The sequence below is a fragment of the Falco rusticolus genome, chromosome 5, assembly GCF_015220075.1.
Source record: "Falco rusticolus isolate bFalRus1 chromosome 5, bFalRus1.pri, whole genome shotgun sequence".
In the NCBI taxonomy this organism is placed as follows: Eukaryota; Metazoa; Chordata; class Aves; order Falconiformes; family Falconidae; genus Falco; species Falco rusticolus.
This window is the reverse complement of record NC_051191.1, coordinates 69,762,113-69,782,926: the sequence shown is the minus strand read 5'-3', so window position 1 is coordinate 69,782,926 and position 20,814 is coordinate 69,762,113. Positions and strand designations below refer to the sequence as shown.

General features: G+C 39.5%; 1 protein-coding gene across 5 annotated transcripts in view; it reads right to left on the bottom strand.

The window, feature by feature from the left end:
- The window catches only part of CALD1 (caldesmon 1), a 202,822-nt gene that overhangs the window by 114,905 nt on the left and 67,103 nt on the right, over positions 1 to 20,814 (bottom strand). For 4 of the 5 annotated variants that reach the window (XM_037388086.1, XM_037388080.1, XM_037388081.1 and 1 more), the window contains one exon: positions 9,168 to 9,258. The exons of the other annotated variant lie outside the window; for it this stretch is intronic. The gene's annotated coding sequence lies outside the window, so the exon portion shown is untranslated. The remainder of the gene's footprint in view (positions 1 to 9,167; positions 9,259 to 20,814) is intronic. 5 annotated transcript variants of the gene reach the window in all.

Here is a 20,814-nt window from a genome sequence, read left to right as displayed (position 1 = left end):
CACAAAACCAAGAAAACGTGGCAAAACCCTGTGCCTTCACAGAACAGGGGCCTTCAGCATATAATTTTTCCTTCAGAGGCTCAAATGCTTATTTGAAATTCGTTAAAGCTATCCAAACTTCACAACCTAGCAGTATTCACAGGAAGAATAGTTTAGAATAAACTCTGGTACTAAACCACCTCGGCGTCATCTCTAGCAGTTATACAACAGCATTTCAGATAAAAATGCCCCCTATCATGGTTTTCCAGATAAAAATTCCGAAAGATCAGAGTTGTATCTGCTCCCTGGGGCCATTTCAGACTGACTGGAACTACAGGCAGCTGAAGGAGGAGCACTGCTTTTTGAAATGCCTGGAAAATAATTTCATAAAAATTGAAATAGAAAAAAAACCCCACCACCTAGGCATCCCTCAGTATTTCAGTTGCTGGGTAGTAAAATGAGTTCAGTCCCATAACTTGCTACTGCACTAGAAAACAAAAAGGCCTCAAAACCAAGTATAGGCATGCAGCCAGAGGCTGAGGTGGCCAGCTCTGGAGCTTGACCATGGCTCAGACATCTCCTTCCCCAGGAGCAAGAAGCTCCTCCAGGCTCCTGCTCAGGCCCTGCCTGGTCCCACAGGGTGAGCAGGCCCCTTACCCACAGGCAGGCCCAGCAGCCATCCCGGCCCACACAATGGCCTCAGCATTTGTCTGAGTCTGATTTGCCAAAATTATTGGGGGGGGGGGGGGGGGGGCAAAGCTTCCCTGCCCCCTTCTTGAGGGGCAGTATAATTCTTAATTGTATAAAGCCAAAGTGTAAAAACTCTATTTTGCATGTATTCTTTATTTCTAATACCCGGTATCCATAAGGGGACTCCCTCACTTGGCTAGCAGTCGGAATTCATTAGACCTTTTATGATGATTCGTTCTGTTGTGGAGATATATGATGAATCTCAGATGTTTAAATAGCATATAACAGTGCTCCGTTGACCTTGCTGAGTACAGTTGGAGGGAAAGAAAGGTAATTTTCCTCAAAGAAATGTTAAAAATGTGTCTCCACTATAGCACAGATGCAGAGGATAAAGAAACTCCAGAGAGATTAAAATATTTTAGATTAATTTGGAAGAAGGCCACATTGTGTAAAGCTTAGTTAGTTTGGGCCTTTCCAATTCCACGCCATATAAACAAACCCATTTAAACTGCATTTGTTAGAAGGAATGTTTAAAAAAAAAAAAAATCCCCCAAAGTAGTTGTAACTCAAATGACCTCCAGTTCTGTATTCTCTTCTTACTGCCTAAAGAACAAACATATGTACAATATATTCTAGCCAGAGCTTGTGCAGTTGCTGCATGATTCATACTGCTTGAAAATTAAGTCATTTAAGCAAAGGGTTTCTGGCTCCCTCAAGCAAGGTTTTAAAACCAAAGCAAGGTTAGATCTCGTTGGTTTTGGAGCCAGCTTCCATACTTTGAACAAGACCGTTGCTTATAGGTCTTTTCTTTGGGCTGGGTGGAAGTAAAAGAAAAAAGAAAATTGAAAGGAAGAGATGGAAAGAAAGAAGAGGGAAAAAGAAAAGAACCCATATAATCAGCACAACTATATAAGGAGGAACCTAATGTTCGGTGTGCCACTATCTGGCAGAAGCAAGCCTTTTAATGTTTACTCACTTTCAAGGTCAAATTTTGCTCCTTTCACTTATCCAGAATAGCAGTTTTGCCTGCAGTTTTCCAACAAGACAAGTCACAGAGTGTGGTACTAAATAACCACAAAAAATAAACTGTTGCTGACCGTTATGAGTTAATCAAGTTGAGACACAAAGGAATATGAGGTTAGCAATGAACCAGCCAGAGGGGTAACAGCAGGAAGCTCACAGTGAGTCATTTAGCATGATTAGCATCTACAAAACAGCAAGCACTTAAAGCAAAGGGATTTTTCTTATCATAAACTGTAAATCCCAGAGCAACTCAACACAAGGAATACCCTCCTATCTGGCAAGTGGATGAAGAGAGATCTCCTGCAGTTCCAGGCCTCCTTGAGTTCTTTAAATGGTACCCAAGTATTTGACTATAACTCAGTTACTGCACATTTCTCTGCCCTCAGAGGATGTGAAGCAGCTGGCCCAGCCAAGGACAACATATTGTCTGGTCTCTCTCAAATACCCAAAGGAGCCAACATTATTTCACCAGTGAATGTAACCATCTTGGAGAGAAACATGACAACTCGATTGAAGTTCAGAACAATACAACTGAACAGTTTAAATACAAAATGAGGAAGAATGTAATTTTCATAACAAGTAATGTACTCTCAAAGAACAAAAAGATTAATTTAAACTCTGGGATTTGAGGGCTAGCATCCCTTCTTTTATTGAAGTTATAATGAGATGTTCCGAATATGATATTGCAAGAGGCTGTGATGCTTCTGACATCATGGCTGTAAAATCTAACTGTCATGATGGCTTCTGCTGCTATCATCATTTGACGGCACATCATTTGCTTGCTACAGGTTTAAGTTTTCTATGTGATCTTTTTCCTCTTGATGGTTACTGCACATTAGTGATAAACATGTTCTCCAGCATCTCCTGCAGATTTTTACTTTGATTGCATCTATAGCCAGCCCCATGCTCCCATATTCAGCCTGGCTTTATGAATGGAATGGATACATTAAGCTCTCTTTGGAGATACTCCAGGCTTACAGGAGTATAACCATAACCAGAAAACTGGCCAAGGGGATTTTTACATCAACGAAAAATCAGTTCAGAATGTAGAACTTCTTGTGGCTGGGTTTTGTTCTTAAAATGTCATGTATGGACCTTTGTTTGTTGACATACCACTCTACACATTCATGAAAACAAGATGTTCTCTAGTCACTTAGACTGTGATGGCAAAATATTTTAAATAAATACTTCACATAATTTCAGAAACAGATGCTAGACAGTAAAATTGCATGTTTGTAACAGAAATGGCCAAGACCTATTTATTAATGCTTGGAATTTTTTTATTTTGTGCTTCACATTATCACCAGCAATGCATGAAAAACACAAGGGTTACATCCTAAACTTTCTTTTTGAAATGCATTTATTTGTTAAATTTACTCCAAGTTCATGAGTAGAAGTTAGTATTCTTCAACACGCTCATCTCTGCCCTTTCAGTCATATGTCTGCTACAATTCTATGTTGACATATTTTTAGTTCTCTGCATCTTCAGTACAGTTTGGGTTTGTCTGCTTTACCATCTCACATACTGGATTATATAGAGGCTTCTCTGCTCCATGTAGAAAGACATGCAGGACTCGTGATAATTCCTGCCACGGCCAAAATACCAAGTCATTCGAACTTCCACTTGTCTGAAATAGAAGTTATGGTTTGCTGAGAATTTTCCCACCTTTACATTAGCAGTAGCATCCTTCCTTTGTGAAGTGTCACTTAAAATTTGGAAGGAGCAATCCCATTCACAATGCTTATAGTCCTAAAGTTACTGCATGGCCCCTTAAAAATAAAAATCCAGTTCTGAAAGTTTCCTCTTTCAAGACACTTTCTTTTTCAGTTTAGCATCAGCTTTGATAACCATTAATCTAAGAAAGTTTATAAGATATTCAGCTGAAATTTTGCTTCTCTTGGTAATTCTAGCATCAATGTTGTTCCTCACAGTACTCCTAGTTAGACACTAGTATGCTAATAGCATAACTCCATTCTTAATATTGCCCCTTTCCTGATGAATTTAAATGGAGTATGTCTATTACCTGTACTAACAAATTTTGAAATCTTACTGGCTATTAATCAAGTGTCAGAAGTAAGATTAATTTGATTGCTTAATAAATCACATTGTTTCAGTTTAGTTACATGCTACAGCCAACTTTATGTTGCCTGAGGTAGTCAGTGGATATGTTAAGGTCATACCGATACACAGCGGGGACGCAGATGTACAGTGATGTAAAGTCATCCAAATGGCTTTGCTCAGAACCATTTCAGTTTATGAGTAGGCTTTATGAGCTCTAGTAACAAGGGAACCCCCCAGCTGCGCCTACACAAAGTTCCTCAGGTATGTCAACTCTGTGTTTCCATCCCCCCTAGGCTTCTGGCACCCATCTTACTTGGGTGCTGGACACAGTAGGGAGGCTGCACGCAGCCACCTAGCACCAGAAATGAGTCAAGAGCCAATGCATGACTGCAGACAGCTGGGTCTTGTGTCCCTGCATCTTTATCACAACCAATCTGCTGCCTCAATAAACTGTACTCAGCTAATGCTGATTGTCAGTTTGTTAAAGACTTTGAAGACTTAGTTTGTATGGAATAAACACCCCTAAAAATTCTAGTAAGAAAAAAATAACTGTAGGCAATCGATTAATAAAAATAATTAATTAATTTACATTTTACTTTGAGATTTGTGATTTCTTCTTTGCAAACTTTTCTCAAGTTTTGCTGTTCAGTATTTTCTTTGTACTTGTAAGGAAAATAGCACTTAGATTATCCTTAGTTTTAACACAAGGCAAAAACATGACAGAGATTTGTCTTTCAGTGATAAAATTAGCAAAAATAGAACACTTATGATAACCCTGTCTTTGAAAAACATCAGTAAAAAGCCCCCCAAGCTCCGTGAACATGTTGCAGACTGCACATGTCACGTAACTGAGGGCTACAATTTTTTGCCTGAGGCTCCCCCATTTAACAAAGGGAAACACTGCTTTCAACAAAAGATGCTATTCTAGTTATGTGCCCTTTTACCCTGTCAGAGAAACAGCTGGTATCATAAAGTCACAGCTAATTTGTATCATGTCTGCACTAACAGTCAGATTCAGTTTGTATCAAACTGTCAAAGTTGGACTTAATACCAGTTGATGGATGACAGCTTTTCTTGCCTCCCCCCTTTTCCAAACATTTAAACATTGCCTTCCACATAAAAAACCAACTGAAATATTCAAAATAAAAATGGAATCTTTAACACGTTTCACATAAAGAGAATATATATAAATTTTAAAACCAGTAAATTTAAAAAGAATCCAAATGAAGGGTGAGAAAATTTCACCAGCAGTTCTGAAGTTCTGTGAAAAATAAATAGTGCTTTAAGGCAGACATGTGGGTACCAAGTGTAATGGAAAAGAATTTTCTCTTATAAAGAAAAGAAAAAATCCCACAACTTACTTGCCTCAGGTAATGTCTTGCAGTTTGGGGTATCTGTTCTCCTAAAAAAAATTCAGTCTGCTTGCAGAGACTTTAAGGGCTTTTTCAAGGTCAGCACTCAACAATTTAGGGAAGACCAATTTAACTTTTTTTTTTTTTTTTAAGGGACCTGTTTCTCATTTATGCTATTAAATGTCATCTACTTTCATTTTAAGATCCCCAAAGCTGAATGCCTGAACTGTGTAAAGGGACTTCAGTGAAAGTGAGAGTCAGGCCAAAGACTTAACAGGTCCAAACCTGCAGTGCTCATGTAAGAAAGCGCTGCAAATATCAGGCTCTTCTTGGAAAACAGGCATGGGGGAACTTCCAGACACTGGGAGTTCAAGCTCAGTTCAGAAAAACATCTAACAGTGCTGGTGTGCTTCTGAGGCTACCCTCCACAGCACCTGGGTCTCCAACAGATACTCTTTTGAGACTTCAGCTACTTCCCACTTCCAGATGACCTAGAAGTATTTGACCAAAGCTCTTTTCATTCCATGATTTGAAAGCATCACCACAATGTAGGCAAGGAAAAGCTCACAATATTCTGGGAAGTAAGGAATTTTTTTTCTTTTTTTTTTAATGCTGCACAGTATAATGATTATCAGCGTTCCGGACAAATGGTCCCATTTATCAGAAGGAGATTGGTCTGCTCTGTAAACTTACATACACCAAGTGAACAACATCCCGGGGAAGTTCAAAGCAGCAGTATCAGTAATGCAGTTTTAAAGTGACAGGAGAGTTTATTGTGAGAGACCTGAGAAAGAGCAGTTGTCAATGAAGACTGAATAATCCCAGTTCCCAGCCTATCTTTCCGTCAGCACACACATTTCCTGCCTTAGAAGGTTAATATTGTGCAGAAGACAGAAAGATACAACTTCTGCTGTGCCTAAGCTGTGCTTGGCAATGCTCTCTGATGGACTCCTTGCCAGTGAACAGAGCCAAAGCACAGCATGCTCCTGCCACATCCTCTCCAGCGAGCTATATCTGCTCTCTACCTACTGGGAAGATGCAGATAATCAACTCCACTCCTTTCACTTGGAGTACAGCAGTGACCCTGCCCCTACATATGATCCTTGTGCTTGTTCAGTTTTATGTTTTTTTTTAAATATTCTCAAACCTCTGTCTGGCAAAGCATGGTTTATTAGAGGCAGATTTCTCTTCAGCTACTCAATGTGTCAATTTTACAATTCCTAGGTGGTGTAATTCCTGGAAAATAAAAAATGTCCTTCATCCAAACTTTTGGTTTACTTGTTTCCTTCATGGATACATGCAGCTTAACTTTCTGTATCTAAACGATGCTCTGGTTTACCTTGTTTCAGTGGCCTGTTAGCTCCAAATTTCTTACAAGCAATAGACTTTTCTAGCAAATGATGCCCATCAATTGGGCTACTCAGCAGTCAAAGGCAGCCATCACATTTTTGTGGGACTGTGAATTGCATCAGGAAGAAGGACACTACTGCTTCCCAAGCTTGATCCCCTAGCCTGATACCCTAAACAAAACTTCAAATGGTTGTCTTTAACACCTCTTCAAGAATCCAACAACACAAAACCCACCGGGTTCTCATCTCTCACAAAAGAGCTTTTAGCAAGAAATGCCCTGGCTGCACACAGAGGTCACCTGAAGTCCCAGAAGATACAGGGAAACTCAAGCAAGATTGAGTGCTGCACCTCCTCTTCCAAACAGCAGAGAAGACAGATGAGAGAAGAAGACCCTACAGTCATCTCAGTTTAATTCATCACAATAAAGCCATAGAAAGATGTTCTTCAGAGACTCTACAGAAATGCTTTCAGTCTTGAATATTTAAGAGAAAAGCTGACCAAAACCTTTCTTACACAATGTTTCCTAATGGCAGACATCTTGACTTTTAACAAAATGACCATTTCCAAGGAAGATAAAAGCCAGTCATCACTAGCCAGCGGCTTTGAAACTTAACCTTATAGGGCATCACTTATTTTTGAAAGCATTTTATATAAGCATGTCTCAGATTGTCTTCCAAAGTCAGATTTGGCTGAATTCAAGAACTCACAGAAGAGTTACAGGACTGTCATGATAATACTAAACTATATTACTGCTTTTTATACTCAGATAAAGAGATGAGCCTTGTTTCCAATAGTTTACAGAGATAATGCTGGTTTTTCCCTTTCCAATTAAGTGTATCGGTCCACACCATTTGCTTTAATATTTTTTCTAAAGGCAATTAATGTCCTTTTTCATGGTATTTTCATTCATGTCCCCTGAAGTCTATCCTCCTATTTGGCCAGGCTTGCAATGTGAAAGAAGAGGTTAAGCATGGAAGGTATTAGCAGATTTTGCCTTTCGTTTGTGACAGAATTCTTCCACTGCTTTGACAAGTGCTGTGCAAGCACCATGGGGACTTCGGCACGAGACAGATGACACTCATCCAACATCCTGCAGTTGGAGTAGATGAATGAGTCCCTCAAGGACAGATTCTCAGATGCAATTTATGCATCAAAATAAGACACCAGCATCAGTGCAGGAATACACTGAAACACAGTTTCAGTTTTGAGGGACTGAAGTGCCTTCTTTCAACACCACGGTCTGCAGGCTCAGGCATGCCTACAGATACAACGCCAGTTGCTAGGCTGTCAGAAGAACTCTGGAGGGCAGTCACTGCTCTCTTTCAATATCCTATCCTAAGCACAAGGGGAGAGCACTTGCATTTCTGATCCCATTTTGGACAGTATGGCCTCCCTCTCCTTAGGTCAAATTTTTAAGGAACTTGCATACCTCAAATGCAACCCCAGAGGAAGCGCATGGGAACTTAAATTCAGTGATCTCACTGGAAGAAGTGTTTCATGGGAAATTTTAGAAGATTTAGGCTGGTTCTGAATGAGAAAGAAATCCTAATTTTGGGATATCAGCATTTCCACAAACTGGAAATCCCAGATTGTACCTGGCCTCAGTCTTAAATACTCCCCCTACAAAGGCTCGACAGTAACGCACAACTCCGAAACAGCAACCAAGGGCAGAGAACAGCCTGCAACAATTATCAGCCCATTCAGCACCTGCACAAACCTTCTCAGAAGGGTAGGCAGAGTTAAATTCACTTCCCCAAGGGCAATGACAAAAACGCTAAAAGGGGCCCAGCCCCAGCATTCCTGATGAAGGGGGAAGGCTGCTGGAGATTCAGCCTGCTGCCATGTCTCTCTCCTCTTCCACACTGCTCTTGCCAAAAGGAGTGGGAATGAAGCAGTGGTACAGAGGAGGTCCAGGCACACAGAGAACATGGTCACTCCTCAGTGAGAATAAGCAGCTCACTGCACCCTGAATTAACTGAAAATGATGGTATCTAAAAAGAGTACCTTGACCCTGGTACAGTATTTCTGACCCTGTCAGTCTGCTGTCACAGGCACTGCTTAAACTTAGAGCCAGTCCTCAGTTTGTCTCCAGTCTGGAATTTCCGTATATTGAGGGGCTAAGGTTAACACACATTATAAACACTTCCTCTAAATGGTTTGTGAGCCCTCACTTATTCTGAAAGTGAAAGAACAATGTCTGTAAAAAATGTCTAAGTCTTACACATTGTAAATAGTTAGTAAACATGGTTACTTGAACTCTCACAGACTCCTCAAAGCCTGGTGTGCTCTAAAAAGGACAGAAGACACAACAGGATAGTGACACACCAACACATGACCTTAACATATAGCTATTAAACGAATGGCCATACACCCACAAAATGATTACTGCAAAACTCACAGATTTTGATTTGAAGATAAAGTTCAAGATTAAATCCTTTACATCTCCTATCAGTTCTGAACAAAGTAATCTCTGGTGACAGTGGTCCCAGAGGAACAGGAGTCAAGGGTTTGGCTGCAGAGTTGTCCACTGATTTTCAGAGGGATTTAGATCAGCCCCCAAAGAAGCAAGCAAGCACACAGGGGAAAAATAAAATCCAGTCTAAAAGCCAATAATAAAAAAATAATAAAAAAACCCACCAAAACAATATAGAAAAAAACTTCTGAATACCATAGGCAAAGAAATCTGAGGTAACTACTTTGATCATACTCACAAGAAGACAGAGGAAATATTCTGAGCTTTTTTCACTTCAAACCAACTGCTGATAAATTCAAAATGACGATTCCAGAAAAGAGAGGTGATCACTGTACAGAAATAGGAAATAAAGAACATTGTTTAGCAATGGCATAATTATTGTACACTCTTCATTTTTCTTTGGTAAAGTATTCTTTAACAACACAACTACAAATGTTCTTTGAAGTATGGAATAAAACAGAAAAATCTTGCAAGAGACCAACAAAACCCACTATCAACAGCTCTGTAAATTAAGTTTGACAAAGCATAATTTGATTTGCCAGAATATCTCAGTCACTCACTAAAACCTCTTTAAGATGTAAAGCTGATACAGACTAAACTGAACATTCTCTTGTAATTAGTAAAGGATGGACTAAGCAAAGTGTCAGACCTGCAGTGAGTTTTCACAAGAGAGCAAGGTTTCCAGAGTACCTCCCCTAAGGATCTGTAATGAGACCTTTAGTATTCAACATATTCTGCAAAAGCAGATGAACAGTGGGAAGACAAAGTCTGTAGATGCTACAAAACTATTCATTATACTAAAATCTAAAGTCAATACAACAAACTGGGGACAGAGTTCATAGTAATAAATTTCTATAGGCAGACTGAATTCAGTGTTCATAAGTAAAAGTACAGGGGAAAAAACTCCTATATCTGTATACACACAGCAATCAACTCTAAAGGAGCTAATAACACTCAGCAAAGACATGCTGGAGTCTGAGGAAGAGCTCTCTGAAAATATTCGCTGACTAACCAGCAGCTGTCAAAAGGCAAGTTAAGAATCATTAGGGGAAAAATCTAAGTTCTGTCTAGGTCATATATATAAGTATATGGTATATCTATGTTTTCAGTTTTGCATTAAGTTCTGTTTACTTTTTCTCAAGAAGAGCCACAGGAAGAGACACCAATAATGATCAGAGCTATGGCACAGTTCCTATGTAGGAGGCAATCAAGAGTACAACTCTTCCATTTGAAAAAGAGGTGATTAAGGGAGCATAATAAGAAAGGTCCTGAATGTTTTTTAAATAGCAAATGTCGTTTACTGTTGTACAAGAACTACGATTCAAGAAGGAATTAAAAAAAAAAAAAAAGGAAGATAGTTTCATCAGATAATGAGATGTGATAGTCTGGATGTGACCTCTAGCTTAGAAAGTCCCAAAGCAAAGACTGCCAGACTCTGGGAGAGCACATTAAAGGAAGAGCCATTCCACACTCAACTGCTTTCACCTGCTTTACTGTAAGCCACCGTCAGTCAGAGATAGGATACTAACCTAGATGGACCCTTGGTCTGAGCTGATGTGATAACAATTCTATATTGAACAGATGAAAGCAGATGAGGCAGAACAAATGAGCTGCCACACTTATACAAAGACAGTGCAACAATTTGTGGGTGATCTAGTGGAAACTCATAATGGATACCAGGAAATACAGTAAGAATGAGCTTCATTGAAATGGGATACTTTTTCCCCTGAAGACTCACTCTGCATTCAGCTACCACTTGTATACCACTGGTATACAGACCCACCAGAGTGAGAATAAAAGCTGCAGGCTTTCTTCAGAGAACCTTGCAATGGTCCATTCTCTTTAGAGCCAAGAACCTTCACACAGAACATCCTGCTCCCAACAGAGGAAATGGGTCTTTTTAAAAATTAACAAAGCTTATTTTCAGTAACTTTAAGATCATAGTGTGGGGCCGTTACTTGCATTAATTTCTATTATTCACTGGAAGCTCACAGACTTTTGAGGACTTTTGATGTAAATTACTACTCAGCAATTTCAAAAACAATTTTACAGTCTGGCCTCTAAGTTTTACAGACACCTGTCAACAATTTTTATTATTGAAAACCCTGGGCTGGCCAAAGCCAAGACTTTGACTTACTCCATTAGAAGTTTCAGTATTAGATTCAAAAGAGATCTTAAACCCCTTTTGATGCTTAGCGCTCCTATGCACACATCACGCGGCAGAAAAGAGCAATGTAAGAGGATGTCCCTAATCATCAAGGTCTGAAATGAGCAACCAAGAGCTTCAAGTCACCTTCCTCTCACTGGTTACTCCTGCTTACAGTAAAAGCAGACTGGGCTCTGTCAGTTCACAGAGCCCCAACTCATGAACAGCATGAAAGCCCTAGGTCACTGAATTAATTCAAACTTTTTCACTAATTTGAAAAGCTGACTTTGACTATTTCTGTTGTTTAGTGTGCCCCACTTGACTCTCAGCAGGCATAACTTCATGATATTCAGATCATACATTAGGACAATCCTGGGTCTAAAAGTCTTTTTCTCCTTCAGAGTGTTTGCTCTGTTTCAGTTCCTTCAAATTTTTTTTAGAAATGGAGACAACCCCCAAAAGATTTTCTTTTTCTTTCCCACAGTCACAAATCCCTCTTCTGCTATTCTTGTATTTGTTCTGTCCTAAAGCAACATTTTTCTGAACTGAGCTCAACCTAATTTGTAATATCAATAAAGTGATTGAAACATGCTCTCTCACTATTTGCTATCCAAAAGTACCTCTATCACACCACAATTCCATTGTGAGCTGACTGTGAAGGGCTAAGAACAATTTAACAAACAGAAAATTTCCATACAACTTCAACATGAAGGAAGTTCAGGTCCAGGTCAAAAACCAGACTCCATAAATCTAAACCCTCCAATCTAAGAAACATTACTAGGGTTTGGACACATTTTGAGCTGTAATCTTCAGTGGTAAAACTGACATAATTTTTACTGATTCTTCAGCCCTTTGAATTCCCCTGACCATAAATATTGGGTTCATGTTCTGCTCTCATTCATGCAATGGCATTAACAGCATTGCAGACCTAGGCACACACCCAGCACTGCACATGCAAACACACGGTGGAACTCAGTTTCCAGCTAACATAGGTGCTAGATTCTCAGCTAACATAGGTCAGTATCCATTAAATACTATTTTAGTAACAGAAATGCTTTCATCAGAAGTTCTTGCAAATGCTTTTATCAGAAATACTTTGTGGCTTAAGAAATGAAGAAGTTACCATCTTGATTATGGAAACTAGGGAAACTAAATCACATTCAAGGACATTCACAGAAGCTGGACCTGTGACATTTAAATGTGGGGTTTGGATTAAAAGTATTTGCACACACACAAAGAAAAGCATGGTTTCACTCCACTTTATTCTGTTAATGAATTAGGTTCCATTAAACCAGGTAGCTTTGAACAGAAATAAAGTTATGGAGCCCAGTTATCAAAACTATGTGCTGCAGGTGCTTAATTTTATCCAATAGCTCAACAGCTAGGGCCACGACAAAGGTTCAGATCCCATCTCTTCTTGCAGGAAATTTAGTCTAGATCTTTCAAAGGACACTCTAGCACTAGGATGTTCCACATCCTTTTCTACCATTGCTGGTGCTAAGGATATAAGGGGAACTGTAACCCACTGAAGATCCAACTACCTCTATATACTGTCTCTGTCAGCGGCAAATACCAGATGCTTGGGACAGAACATAAAATAGGGAAAGCATATAATAATGCTTCCCCCAAATACTCTACAACAGCTTGTAATTTCCAGAATGTCTGAGTCAAAGGTGGAATCTCTATATTTACTGATCTCCACGGCAGCTTTTTTCCATTATTATTTCCAGTAGCTGCCAACACTCAGCAAAATCCCATAACAGAGAGTCCCACAACTTAATTATGTGAAGATATAGCTCACACTGGACAAGTAATTAAAACTTCAGACTGACACTAGGACTTAGCTCTGCCATTTAGCTGTGGTATGTATATAGGAAGTATTCCTCATTGCATCACATATAATGGAGCAATCCCAAATTATCCAACAGCAAGGTGGTTAAAAAGCTGTTTTGGAAACAACACACCTGGGTTTCAGTCCCAATTACATATTTAATCATTTAAGGAAACAGAACATCAGTAGGAGAGAGTGGAAGTGCCATAAAGAATAGTTGAAAAGTGCACCTTACAGTTCTTTTAGACAAAGGAGGTAACCCAGCCTACCTAATGGGTTCTGAGTTAGTAATCTATTAGATAAAAGAAGGATTCCTCCCTCCAATCTTTAAAAATAGCAATTCATTTCACAGAATCACAGGCTGGAAGGCACCTCTGGAGATCATCTAGTCCAATTCCTTGCTCAAAGCAAGCTGCCCAGGATCATGTGCAGATGGGGTTTGAATATCTCCAAGGATGGATACTCCACAACCTCCCTGGAAAATCTGTTCCAGTGTTGATCTCTTCAGTAATAAGATTTTTCCCTACATTTAAATGGAATTTTCTGTATTTTAATTTGTGCCCCTTTCCTCATGTCCTTTCACTGGGTGCCACTGAGAAGAGGCTGGTTCCGTCTTTTGTTGTCATCCCTCTCATAGTTCACAGAGTCACAGTGTGTGACAGCCATAGAGCGGCTGTTAAACTCTAATTTCATTCCAGTTACAGGTAGAAATTTTTACCCATTGATTTCAGTATTGGCTCTTGTGCAAATTATTTTTTTCCACTGAGTCATGAAAATGAGAGCAGGAAACCACCTTTTAAAAAAGTTATTTATGTGAAGTATTCCTTTGTTTACACATTTCTTCCAGAACCCCTTTTCTGCTTTTGATTTTTATGTTGTGAGGGTTGCCATGTTTATTTACTTAGGAAGACATGACAGAGAAAGCACTTAAATAAAACTTTACCTGAGGTGTGCTATGCACACAAAGAAGGTTTTTCATTACAGTGTTTGGCAAACAAGTGTTTCCAACAGAGGAAAGGAACAGGAAGACTCAAACTCATCCATTACTATTTAAAACAGGTACCCAAAGAATTTGTTTTCTAGGATGACCTAAAAAGAGGAGGTGTGTTGCCTTCTGTAAACTGCTCGCCTAACCACTTACAAGCAGCTTATCAGTACAAAACAGCAGCATTCAAAGTAAATAAAAACACCCCTCATGCAGCAACACACTTCAGAGTTTAATTTTAGAAACATAGTCAAAGCACATTGACTTCAGCCTGAGCACATATTTACACACTCTGCTGAACATGGACAGTTTGCTGTACCTGAGCTCTACTTCCCAGCCATCTCCTAGTTAGCAATGGGTTCTATACAAACGGCCGGACGAAAAGGTAGTTCTTACTCCCAAAGAATTTATTATCCAGGTACAAGAGGGACGAAGCTACCCATTAGAAATTTCTGATCTAATAGTTACTCTCAATGAACTTAATATAACATTATGTTATATATGCTAATATATTATTTTTAAAAGGGTTTATAGTTCAGGTACCATCTTAATCTCAGCTGTAGAACGACCATTAAGGCACAGGCCACAGATCTTCAAGGAAATAATTTTGTCTTTGAAACATGTAGCTACATGTATATATCATTGTTAGTTTTCAAATGTTAGGAAGCACTCAACCATTACAGCTTCATCTTTCTGTGGCCTCATTTGAGGAGGACTTCAGTGATGCTGAAGAGTATCAGAAAGTACAGATTGATAGGGACAATACGAGCTGGAGGATGAAGTTTCCCACCCCATCCTATTTTCTTGTTGAACCACACTGGCTGCATTACACAGAGGGCTGGTAGTCCTGATTGGCCAGATGTGCAGGGTCTGGAGGTAAACAGCTGGGCAGAGGAAAAGCATGCCATCAGCAGTGCCTCTTCCGGCCCAGCTGCAGAATGCATCAGAGTTCTGAAAAGCAGGGAGGAAAGAAATCCTCCTCCAACACCCACCCATCCTTTGCAGTTTCACTTCTTGAGGGCCCGCTGGGCCTCAATTTCAATCCATTCCCAATGACATGGATGTAGCAGTACCCAGAATGGTTCTCCAGAGCGGGACTCAAGGGCACCCTGGGCATACCCCATCCCCTGTACTAAGATGTTCAATGAATGTTCTTAATTACAAATTTGAATCAGAGCTTATCATCATGATCAGTCTTTAAAATAAAGCCAGACAGCCTTACACATTAGGGGAGAAAGTGTGTGAAAAGGAAAGATTTGTATCTTCCCTTCAAGCAAGCTGCTAATATCCTTTCAAACAACAACTCATTTAACCTACAGTTTCAGAAAATGACATATTTCTTCTCCACCATCTTAAGATGCCAGTTAACCTTACAGTGACCGCAGCAGTAGAGCACCCTAATACTTTGGAGAACAGTCACCCCTCTCACAGACACAACAATACTCCCTCAATAAAAGTGAATATCTTCTAGACGCAATGACCACCCTACATAGAGGCTTTTATTCCGCTCATCATGGCATAAGACAGGAAAGGAGGAGAACTGCTTCCTGAGGTTAAACACAACCAAAAGGAGGATTAGATACATCTCATACCAAGTGGAAGTAGATTGCAAGGTTTTTGCATGGTTATTCTTGAAAGCAGAGGCTAACAAATAAGTGAAGTATGTGTGCATCTGAGATGATGTGGGCTGGAACATCCTCCTCAGCCATGCAAATATAGCACTTGCTTCCTTCTTTGGCCATGTTCATGCTACTAAGCAGAAACCATTTGCTAACCACACAGCAGTGGCATTCATATTAGCAGAAAACCAGACTCCTTGTCTCTTCCTGCTTTGATCAGCAGTTACTGACCACAGGAATAAACACACAGGGTTGTGTTCTTCACTTGCTCCATGCCGAGCCTGCTGCTCTCGCATGGACATCAGTGGCAGCAAGAACAGGCTGAGCCTGTCCCAGAATAGCCATTTGTCCTCATGTAAACCTATCTTCCCAATAAAGCTGTGCAACAGCAATGGAAAGACAATTCAAGGGTTTTCCCCTTTCAAGTTGTGATCTGGAAGAACAAACATATTAAAATTTAAAAAACAAAGCTTGCCATATCCCTTCTTGATCATCTGGAGATTGAAAATAAGCTCTGCTACATCACTGGCAGTGGATACAGGCATGTCTGCTACACAACATGCTACTGAAGGAAACCATTTACTGCTAATAAGAAATCCCAAATTCCTTGCAAATTCATTGTCCCTTTCAGAAAAGGTTTACAAAAATCCTAGAGCTCTAATCCGAATTATTAATAATCCATAAAGAATACTGCATAATACTTCAGAAAATAGTTGCTTGCAGCAGACAGCAAATGGAAACTGGCTGCTTTAAAACATATTTTGACAGCTGTTAGCATCATTCAACACAACAAATGAAAGAATTTGCTCAAAATAAGCTGAGTAGGGCAGCTAAAATAAGTCTGTAATAACAAAAAGGTTGTCTCTTGTGGAAGCTCTGATTTTCTCCTCTCCTGTGTCTTCTTCAGTTATTGAACGTAAACACACTGCTAGGGTGGTTTTCAGGAGAGAGGGAGCTGCAGGAAAAATTCTCCAAGCTGTATCCTTTCCAGGGAAGTTTAATTAATGGTATTTCTGAGAAGAATTCTGATTGACAGGATTAGTGCCAGCACTAAAAGTTACTATTTGTGGATCCTGGAGCTCACAGCTCCCATAAAAATAAAGCTGTTCAGAAAAGAGCTTTGTGCAAATGAAGGCAGTCCCTCAGCACTGAAGGTTCACATGAACCTCTTCTGTAGCTTCCCTTCACATGGGTTTTTCCATGGAGATGGGATAGCAGAAAGTCCCTGGAGAACACCCTTCCCCGGGTGCAGAAGGTTGGATTCAAGTTTTCTAGGTTAGCCCTTGGGGAAGGTTTCTATAATGAGCCAAAATAAAACTCGAAGAATGAATGTTCCCAAACTTCATGGAGGGGAACATTTGGTTCCACTTCTTTTGCTTTGGGATTTATTTCAGATTTGTACTGAATACCTGTTTCTTTTAGTTTTCCAATTCATACTGCCTTCCTACTAAGATAATCTAGTATTCTCCTAGTGATACTCAGCCCAAAACGCAATTTCGCTGCTCTAATCTCTTCTAAAGACTTGGGACAAATTACTAAACTGACCACAAGCATTGTATTTTATAATTATCATTATTATTGTCAAATCTTTCAGTACTAACCCAGGTAAATCATCTTTTAGAAGGGGTAAAGCATTACATGCCAAAACAAACTGGAAATAAGTCAATGCTGCTCTATTGCAAAAGCAAGGGAAGGACCACAGCATCCCAGTTGACACAGGAAGCACCCACCAGTTTGCTGAACCATCTCCCAGAAGCTGTGAAATGGAAGAAAAGAAGAAAAAAAGGTGATTCTTTCCACTTACTCCATCCCTCTCAATCACCTACCTCAAGACAGGATAACAAAGTAATTCAGATACAGCATTATTACCAGCAATTTTCATACACTTGATTTGCATCATACTTTCACTTTCTTGCCCTATATTTTCCCTGCTCTTCTGCTTTCACATCCATTGTGCCTCCCCCACTGTACTGGTCTCCAACTTCTTTGGTACTCACTCCTGCTCACATTCTTTCTACACCTGAATTTAACCAATTTCTTGCCCCAGATCATATTGTCCGGCATCCTCCTACTGCTTATTGCTAGTCTCCTGGTATCCACTACCTCTCAGTTTCTTGTCCTGATCCCATAGTTCATCATGACAGAAAAATTTATCACCTGTGAAGCTTATCACAGAAAACACCTTTTCTTAAGTAAGGTATGTGTTCAGTTTCACTATGGTCATTTTGGATCAAAGGAAATATTTGCAAATACTATGAGGCAGTGTCCTGGTTTCAGCTGATATCATAAATAAATTAGAAGTCTTGAATCATTTACTTAGAACTCTCAGAACATTGTAAGGCTCACAGTAGCATCACAACAGATGTCAACCATTCCATGTATTATGACAGATACACCTTAGCACAGATTGGCATATACCATCTTATTTATATTTCACCTGTTTATTCATTTCTCAAGCAACAAACAACAAAGGAAGAACAAACTGGTCCAGATAAAGTAAGAGTCATCATATAAGTTTTTCCAGAGATCTTCAAACAGTGTCAAATCCTTTTTGAGCCTTAAAAATGCTTGGATAAAATTATTTCTTCAGATTATAATTGTTCGCGTTGACTTTCTGGCTTTTAACTGAGGCAAGATGAGCAAAGCTAAACTTACACAGAAGAAAAATATCATAGTACACCAGAAATTCTGCCACTTATTCAGGAATAACCAATGCAAATAACTTTTTTTCAAGTGACTATAGTATATATGGAAAGCTTGCAAATCACTAATTGCAAAGACTGTCCCTGTAGTAACTTTATCGGTGATTAATAGATATATCTTCTTCCATGGTCTGGTTCCAGTGACCCAAGAAACCACTACTTTTATTCTAGCTACTACATTTCTGTCTGGGAGTATCTATAGCTTTGATGCTGTCAGCTCCCACTGCTGCTGACAATGTTTGGTATGGATGACTGGTACATCAACCTTTAAGGCTACAGCATTTCTATTTCAAATTTAATTAGCTGAAAAATGCCTGTAGAAAGTACCAGATACTTCTGAACATTCAAGGGCCTCTAAATGTCCACACAAAAAAAATTAAATTTTAGTCCACTCAGGAAACCAGATTGATTGTTACAGATGGACATCATCTTCTCCACTATATAAGTAATCAGCCCTGTCATGACATGCTGAGAAATGCATCATCACCCTGACTTCTTCCTGTTCTGCCCCACAGACAGAGGAAATGAAGTTACTGGAAAAGGCAAGGGAAGCATGTATATTTTCTAACTTTTCACCTAACGTGCAAACACAAAAAACTGGCAGTTTGCAATCGATCATCTAAAGAAAAACCACCAAGTCTGCTTGTCAACCTTCAAACACTACCTGTGTACTCAGTGATACCTGAGCTTCGCCAAACTCACTCCATTTATTTTAATGACCTACAACTCATAATTCAATATGCAGTTTAAATCTCTCCTCACTTGGCAACCATATAAACAGCAAGGAATGTGCACATTAAAAAAAAAAAAAAAAAAAAAAGTTATCCTGGTCACACCTATTACTTTTCCAAAAGGAAGTGCACGCTCAGGTACTGTAGATGAAAATCTAGATGACTGAGCCCCAGCTACTTGTTTAGACTGTTGGCCTTGCTTTCAATGGTAGGAAATATTACATAAAATCCATGAAACACATACAAGCTAAGTGCAAATGATGAAAGAAATCAGCAAGGGAAAAGAGGCCAGAGAGCTGTTGTGATGGAAGAATAGCAGCTGGGAAAACTGAAGTCGACCCAGCTATGTTATTTTTTAATTAAAAATAAACATGGGCTTTGTTGCCAAGGGATTGGTTAGCATTCCATTTTAAAAAGAAAAAAATAAAGGAATTTTGTTTTACTTCACTCTCATTCCCCTCCTAACCTCCCTCCCCCTTCTTCCCCCTCCTTTCCCCCCCAAAAAAAGTATTTATAGATTTTGTAGAAAAAACACAGTCATAAAATTTAGGTCAGCATGCAGCACCCCATAGAACCACCTATTTTTAAAGCATTCTTTTTCTCTCACATGAATGCCTCCTTGATTAAAATTAGTCAGAGTATCATTTTAATTTTGTTAATTATTTTGTCTTCAGTGCTGGCCTCCTTGCTAGCTATACAAGTGTGCATGACTGCACAACCCGAAACTGCATGTGTGTAAATTATAAAGGCCCTCTTTGGACAACCCTTTTAATGAAGGTTTCAGACAACCCACATTAACCCTTCCAACAATCAAGTACTAATGCAGCTTTTACTCATGCCTGGATAGGGGTTTGTCCTCGTTTTTATGGAATTTGCTTGTGTCCAAGACCACTAGAGGTCTTACACTGTTTCTGTGCAGTCCTCACTTCACAAACAGGAGGGTGAAGTTTATTAGCAGAGAAAAACCAAAGAATCTAAGACTCAGTTCAGGTTTTTCAATACATTCCAAGGACTCAAAGGCTAACTACTTTTAAAGGCCGACTACCTCATCAGTGCCTCTCTCCTATGTTTTTCATTCATCTATCTTATACATTTCTTGTGTGCTTTTATTGTGCCTGGCCTCAGAGAAGCTTTCTGCTACAGAGGTCTAAACCATAGACCAGCCTTATTGCAATTATTTCTCCACACTGCTTCCACATCACATTTCAGAATACTATCTTGCTTAATCAGCTTTTACCTTCTCTCTCACCATCTGCTTTACCAGTTATTTACATTTTGTTTAAGATGTTTTAGGCCATAATTCATATGAAATACATATCTAGAGGTAGTTGCAAATGTTCTAAGACACATAAGAGCTGATGGGGCAAACCTCCTCCAGAAGAGATCAATGAAACTGAAATTTGCTATAGAAAATATCTGTTCTGGTTGAATCAAAGATCTATCTAATAATTAGTCATTGAGCTGACTGGCAGGAAAAGAGAATTCAGGTGAAGTAAAAATACTTGCATATACCTCCTGCATCTCAGGAGTAAGTACCGTCATGCCCAGCAAGTCACCAGCCTAAGGGCTGTTCTGGAGAAGGACTCACTTGCATCTATCTGAAGTCATTCCAGTTTGCATTTAAAAAGTCCATTGACAAAGGGAATAGAATATTTAATTACTTATTCGGTGGAGAGCTGATCTAAAAAGAGAAATTCCTGACCAGGAACGGTACAGTACAGGATGGTCAATGCACCCACATTTCAACAAGAGAAAGACCCAACTTCCATCCCAGCTGCAGAGTGGTATTTTAGCTTCAATCTTACAAGGAGACCTAGCCAACAGATTAAACTGGAAGTGTCTCCCTGTCTGCTTTTCTACCTTATGAGGTC